This window comes from Penaeus vannamei, chromosome 10 (assembly GCF_042767895.1).
Source record: "Penaeus vannamei isolate JL-2024 chromosome 10, ASM4276789v1, whole genome shotgun sequence".
NCBI classification, from domain to species: domain Eukaryota; kingdom Metazoa; phylum Arthropoda; class Malacostraca; order Decapoda; family Penaeidae; genus Penaeus; species Penaeus vannamei.
In genome coordinates, this window is record NC_091558.1 from 46,762,833 (window position 1) to 46,770,332 (window position 7,500).

Below are 7,500 nucleotides of genomic sequence, written 5' to 3' on the forward strand. Positions count from 1 at the left end.
TGGAAACAGTAGAACCCAAACACTTATTCCCCCTCCACCCCTCCCCCTCCCTCCCCCGTGGCTGAGTCAGATAACAACAACAACAACATCAGCAACAACAACAATACCAACAACAACAGTCGAATAGGAAGGATAGGAAGAGGAAGAGGAGGAGTCAACCACCGATACGAGGTTCCTGTGACACTAACAACAACAACTATACCAACAGCAACAACAACAACAACAACAACAAAAACAACACCAACAACAACAACAACAACAACAACAACAACAACCAAAAATAAAGCACGGCAGCGCAGCAGGAGATAATGACTCTCCGACGAGACTAATTAACTTCTTGATTATCCCTCAAGCATGTTGATCCTCTCCGTGTGACACCATTCTCTCCCCTGACAACTGTCTCGGACACCACACTGACCTTTCCCTCTCCCCCCCCCCCACACCAATCCCCTAGCAGCCCCCTCAACCTTGTTAGTACCCACCTTGCTCCGAAACTCGACCTTAAAGTATGGCACTAACTTACAGACACACACACAGACAAAAAAAAACACACACATACATACAGACACACAAACAGACACACACACACACACACACACACACACACACACACACACATACACACACACACACACACACACACACACACACACACACACACATACACACACACACGCACACACACCCCAGTCTATGCCAGGCACCCTCCGGCAGACACCTGAGAGCCGTCCCAAGTAAGCGCCGGCCGGGAAGTCGCATCCTTGACCCTTGACCCCCCACCTTGACCTCGGAGCCAGCAGGAGCAAGCAGTCAAGCCTGACCTAATGTACCTCTCCCTTTCTTTCCTTTTCTTTTTCCTTCTTTATTTCTTTCGTTCTTTTTCTCTCTCCCTTTCTTCCTCTTTCGCTCTCCCACTTTCTTTTTCTACCTCGCTTTATCATTCGGTCTCCCTTTCCCCCTCTCTCCTCCTTTCTCCCTCTCCCTCCCTCCACCCTCTCCCTCCCTCCCTACTCCTCCCCCTACCTCCTCTTTCCCTCCCCCCGCCCTCCCTCCCTACCTTCTCTTTCCCTCCCACCCTACCCTCTCTTTCTCCCCCCGCCCTTCCCCTACCCTCTTTCCTCCCCCTATCCCCCCTCCCTACCTCCTCCCCCCTTTCCCCCTACCTCCTCCCCCTTCCCCCTACCCCCTCCCTCCCACCCTACCCTCTCTTTCTCCCCCCCCCGCCCTCTCCCTCTCCCTCCCTCCCTTCCACACACCTTCAGACGAAAAGCCAAACCCCTCCGATGAGAGACGAGTACGGTGGCAACAATAGGAATGTGGGTCTGTCTGCACGGGTGTCTGCCCGCCTTGTGTGCGTCTGTGTGTGCGTGTGCGTGAGTGTATGTAACGTGCATGTGCATCGGTGATATACTGTATATATAGCCCAGGAAGACTCCGGCTCTCGCTCATTAAGAGGAGGGGGAGGGGGAGGGAGGGGAGGAGGGGGAAGGGGGGGGAAGGGTGCATGTGGCTACAGGGTACGGCGTCTGTATGCACTGGGACGGGTCATGAATTCGGGGACCCATAAATAGAGACCGACAGACAGAGGAAGAAAAAAAAATGTGATGGAGAGAGGGAAGGAGAGGAGAGGAGAGGAGAGAGAGAGAAAGAGTGAGTGAGTGAGTGAGTGAGTGAGTGATTGAGTGAGTGAGTGAGTGAGTGAGTGAGTGAGAGAGAGAGAGAGACAGAGAGAGAGAGAGAGAGAGACAGAGACAGAGAGAGAGAGAGAGAGAGAGACAGACAGAGAGAGAGACAGAGAGAGAGAGAGACAGAGACAGACAGAGAGAGAGAGAGACAGAGACAGACAGAGAGAGAGAGAGACAGAGACAGACAGAGAGAGAGAGAGAGACAGAGACAGACAGAGAGAGAGAGAGAGACAGAGACAGACAGAGAGAGAGAGAGAGACAGAGACAGACAGAGAGAGAGAGAGAGACAGAGACAGACAGAGAGAGAGAGAGAGAGGGGGGATAAAGGAGGGAAGGAAGAAAGGGAGGGAGGAGGGAGGGAGGGAGGAAGAGGGGGAGAGGAAGAGGCTAAGAGAGGGAGGGGAAACAAGGGAAATGGAGGACAAGAGAGGGAATGAGAGGGATAGGGAGAGAGAGAGTAGAGGAGTGGGAAAAACAGTGAAGAGAGATGGGGGAGGCGGAAGGAGAGGGATAGAAGGAGAAGGGGGAAGGGAGAAAGAGAGAGGAACGAGAGAATAAATAGAGACAAAGAAAAACAAGAAAGAAAAAGAAAGAAAGTGAGAGAAACAAAACAAAAAAAGAAAAACAATACTCTAAAAAAAAGGGGTAAAAGCCGATGCTAAATCGTGCGTGTGCATATGCATTCGTGTGCGTGCATGTATGTATGTATGTATGTGCATACGACCCTCCCCCTCCGGCCAGTTCCATACAAGGGGAGGCACTGATCTCCCTCTCTCCCCCCCACCCCACCCCCACCCACCCACCCCGCTCCCTGTGGCCCACCCCAAGGCCCCGCTTCACGCACCTCCGTAAACCCCTTCCCGGGTCTCACGGCTCGCGAGATCAGGCCCTTCACCTGCTGGCAGAACGTTCCCCTCCTCCCTTCCTCTCCCTCTCCCAGTCCCTTTCTTTTTCCTTCTCTCTGTGTCTCTCTGTCTCTCTTATCTCTCTTTCTCTTATCTCTATCTCTCTTATCTCTCTTTCTCTATCTCTCTTATCTCTCTTTCTCTTTCTCTCTCTACTTTCTCTCTTATCTCTCCCCCTCTCTTTCTCTCTCTCTCTCCTCTCTCTTATCTATCTCTCCCATCTCTCGTATTTTTTGTCTCTCTCCCATCTCTCTTATCTCTCTCTTATCTCTCTCTCTTTCTCTCCCCTCTCTCTTATCTCTCTCCCATCTCTCTTATCTCTTTCTCTCTTATCTCTCACTCTCTCTTATCTCTCTCTCCCACTCTTTCTCTCTCTCTTATCTCTCTATCTCTCCCCTCTCTTTCTCTCTCTCTTATCTCTCTATCTCTCCCCCTCTCTTTCTCTCTCTCTTATCTCTCCCCTCTCTCTCTCTCTCTTTATCTCTCTCCCCCTCTCTTTCTTTCTCTCTCATCTCCCCCCCCCCCCTCTCTTTCTCTCATAGATCCCTCCTCTCTCTCTCACACCTCTCACTCCTCTCATACCTCTCTCTCTCCCCCCTCTCTCTCTCTCCCTCTCCCCCCTCCTCTCTCTCACCTCTCCCCCTCTCTCTCTCCCCTCTCATCCCTCTCTCTCCCCTCCTACCCCCCCTCCCCGCCCCCCGAGAAAGGTGCCGCGATGACGCCAGTGCCAGCCCGGGGTCAGAGGTCAGGGCGTGCGAACGTTGCGACTGACACTGACGCATGCAAAGATCCGTGGTAAGGTTTAGGAGAGAGAGAGAGAGAGAGAGAGAGAGAGGAGAGAAGAGAGAGAGAGAGAGAGAGAGAGAGAGAGAGAGAGAGAGAGAGAGAGAGAGAAAGAAAAAGAGCTGGCGATTATGGTACCGTCCTGTCCACTCGGCGACTACGGTGGTGACCAAAGATAGCGATTATAGTTGGCGATTAACACGGTATGACACGGTGACTGGCGAGGCTGATGAGGGAAAGATGGAAAGAAGTAACGAGTATGGTGACTCCAAGAACCCGGGACTATAGCAGGGATTAAAGAGAGTGAATACGGTGCCGATCCACACGGTATGGTGACTAAACAAGGGCTGTGAGTAGGGGGGGAGGGGGGTGAGAACACGTACACGGAAGGAGAGAGAGAGAGAGAGAGAGAGAGAGAGAGAGAGAGAGAGAGAGAGAGAGAGAGAGAGAGAGAGAGAGAGAGAGAGGGGGGGGGGGAAGGGAGGGTTCAAGAGCCACAGCGTCGGAAATTGGCCCTGTGCGGCGTGCCCGAGGGTGCCGCGACGCCGCAGCGGGGGTGACGGCGGCAGCACGCGAGGACGAGGACGAGGACGAGGGTCAGATAAGAGAAGCGTCATGGTGAACTGGCGATACGGGAGCTTATGATGAACTCGCGATACGGGAGCTTATGGTGAACTGGCGATACGGGAGCTTATGGTGAACTGGCGATACGGGAGCTTATGGTGAACTCGCGATACGGGAGCTTATGGTGAACTCGCGATGCGGGAGCTTATGGTGAACTGGCGATACGGGAGCTTATGGTGAACTGGCGATACGGGAGCTTATGGTGAACTCGCGATACGGGAGCTTATGGTGAACTCGCGATACGGGAGCTTATGGTGAACTGGCGATACGGGAGCTTATGGTGAACTGGCGATACGGGAGCTTATGGTGAACTGGCGATACGGGAGCTTATGGTGAACTGGCGATACGGGAGCTTATGGTGAACTGGCGATACGGGAGCTTATGGTGAACTGGCGATACGGGAGCTTATGGCGGACTCGCGATACGGGAGCTTATGGTGAACTCGCGATACGGGAGCTTATGGTGAACTCGCGATACGGGAGCTTATGGTGAACTCGCGATACGGGAGCTTATGGTGAACTCGCGATACGGGAGCTTATGGTGAACTCGCGATACGGGAGCTTATGGTGAACTCGCGATACGGGAGCTTATGGTGAACTCGCGATACGGGAGCTTATGGTGAACTCGCGATACGGGAGCTTATGGTGAACTCGCGATACGGGAGCTTATGGTGAACTCGCGATACGGGAGCTTATGGTGAACTCGCGATACGGGAGCTTATGGTGAACTCGCGATACGGGAGCTTATGGTGAACTCGCGATACGGGAGCTTATGGTGAACTCGCGATACGGGAGCTTATGGTGAACTGGCGATACGAGAGCTTATGGTGAACTCGCGATACGGGAGCTTATGGTGAACTGGCGATACGAGAGCTTATGGTGAACTGGCGATACGGGAGCTTATGGTGAACTGGCGATACGGGAGCTTATGGTGAACTGGCGATACGGGAGCTTATGGTGAACTGGCGATACGGGAGCTTATGGTGAACTCGCGACACGGGAGCTTATGGTGAACTCGCGATACGGGAGCTTATGGTGAACTGGCGATACGGGAGCTTATGGTGAACTCGCGCTACGGGAGCTTATGGTGAACTGGCGATACGGGAGCTTATGGTGAACTGGCGATACGGGAGCTTATGGTGAACTGGCGATACGGGAGCTTATGGTGAACTGGCGATACGGGAGCTTATGGTGAACTGGCGATACGGGAGCTTATGGTGAACTCGCGCTACGGGAGCTTATGGTGAACTGGCGATACGGGAGCTTATGGTGAACTGGCGATACGGGAGCTTATGGTGAACTGGCGATACGGGAGCTCATGGTGAACTCGCGATACGGGAGTTTCGGCTGAACACGGGGACTGAACACGGGGACACTAAGTTGGCCCCAGTGTTGACGCGGAGAGCCGAGCGTGACAGGGAGACGGACAGAAACACGCACACAGAGGCACACACACACACATACATACATACATACACACTCACAAAAGCGATATCACAAACTGGTCGATGATTGGCAGGTCCTAGTCCGCTGACGGTGAATGTCAGCTGTGAATAGTAACTGGGTTGTGGAAGACATACATACATACAAACATGCACACACACACACACACACACACACACACACACACACACTCACTCACTCACTCACTCACTTACACACTCACTCACTCACTCACCCACTCACTCACTCATTCACCCACTCACTCACTCACCCACCCACACCCCCACATCCACCCACCCACCCACCCATCAATCCACCCACTCACTCACCAACTCACCCATTCACCCAACCACCCACTCACCAACTCACTCACTCACCCACCCACCCACTCACCAACTCACCCACCCACCCACTCACCCACCCACCAACTCACTCACCCATCCACCCGCCCACCCACTCACCCACCCAACCACTCACTCACCCACCCAACCACTCACTCACCCACCCACACACCCACATCTAACCACCCACCCACTCACCCAAACACCCACCCACTCACCCAAACACCCACACCCCCACCCACCCACCCACCCACATCCCCCCACACAAACACCGGGTCCATGTGACACCAGGAATCAAACCGAACGACACCACCAAGGGGTAGGCTGGTGTGGTGGTGATGAACCGAGGGGTGATGACTACACTACAGATCTGGAGGGATGTCACTCAATAAAAAAATAATAAAAAAACAATTTAAAAAAGCTTTCCAATCAAACAAAATCAAACTGGAAATGAAAATCTGAAAATGGTGTCATTATAGGCCTATAACGACCTTCAGGCGACCAAGAAGCAATTATAAAATTACTATTCTACAATCAACTGGAACAAGAAATTTGGAAAACAAATAAGTAAATAAACAAATAAATACACACACACACACACACACACACACACACACACACACACACACACACACACACACACACACACACACACACAGAGAGAGAGAGAAGAGAAAAGAGAGAGAGAGAGAGAGAGAGAGAGAGTGAGAGAGAGAGAGAGAGAGAGAGAGAGAGAGAGAGAGAGAGAGAGAGAGAGAGAGAGAGAGAGAGAGAGAGAAATGGTGAAACAAGATAGAAAACTGTTATCGAATACCGACCCCAAAATTAGTTTAAATCTCATACGCACAAATTTCTGAAAACCTCCACAGCCTTTCTTAATTTTCTTAATAAATTGCGCAAAGGGATAGAAGTCTACGCAAGGAATGGAAAGAAATGGGGAGAGGAATTAAATACAATTAAGTGGAGTTTATTAAGGATAACATAATTATGTGAAGGAGGGAGGTGTTGCTACCACGAGATGCCCATTTTCATTGCCTTTAATTTTAGCGTTTTAAATAAACTCTCGATAATGTGGCCCCATCTTGAAGTTTTTTTGTTTTTTTTACAGACAAGCAATAGAGAAATATATATAAAAGATCTGAATTCACTATTCTTAAATATTTGGGTATTCTTTTTAAAATGGCATTTTTTTTTAATGTATAGAAAGAGAGACGAGAGAGAGAGAGAGACGGAATAATTATCAATCTCTTCTCCGTCCTTATTCCCCTGTGACACGAGTCCTCCCCTGGGCCTCCGAGACCCCGTGGCCCGTCCCGATCCCAGGGAGAATATCACAGGCCCGAAAAAGAGGGCGAAAGGGACACGAAGCAGAGAGAAATAAGCAGCGAGAGGTGGCCAGCCAGACCCTGTCCCTCCAACACTACGAAAACAAAAACATTCGCCCCAAATCTCCCTCCCTCTCCCGCCCCGGCCGAACACGCCCCTCCACACTCACCTATGAACGACAAGTCACCTGCAGAGCGCTGACTGTCTCCGTTAACCGAGGAGAAAAAAATGTATAAGGGTAAAAATATAATCACACCTCCGCTGCCAGAGCAGTAACTACACGTCCCCTTGGCACGAGCGTCTGGCCTGCACTGTCCGCCGCCGCTCGACCTGCTGGAGCCAGGCCGACCGCGCAACGCCCCTGCCGCTGCTCACCGCCGCCGCGCGAAGTAGT

General features: G+C 51.8%; 1 protein-coding gene across 1 annotated transcript in view; it reads right to left on the reverse strand.

The window, feature by feature from the left end:
• LOC113826377 (protein mothers against dpp) overlaps positions 1–7,472 on the reverse strand; it is a gene marked incomplete at its 3' end in the record, with an annotated part of 31,359 nt that extends 23,887 nt beyond the window's left edge. The window contains 1 exon segment of the mRNA XM_070126778.1: positions 7,363–7,472.
• Positions 7,473–7,500: the final 28 nt, after the last annotated feature.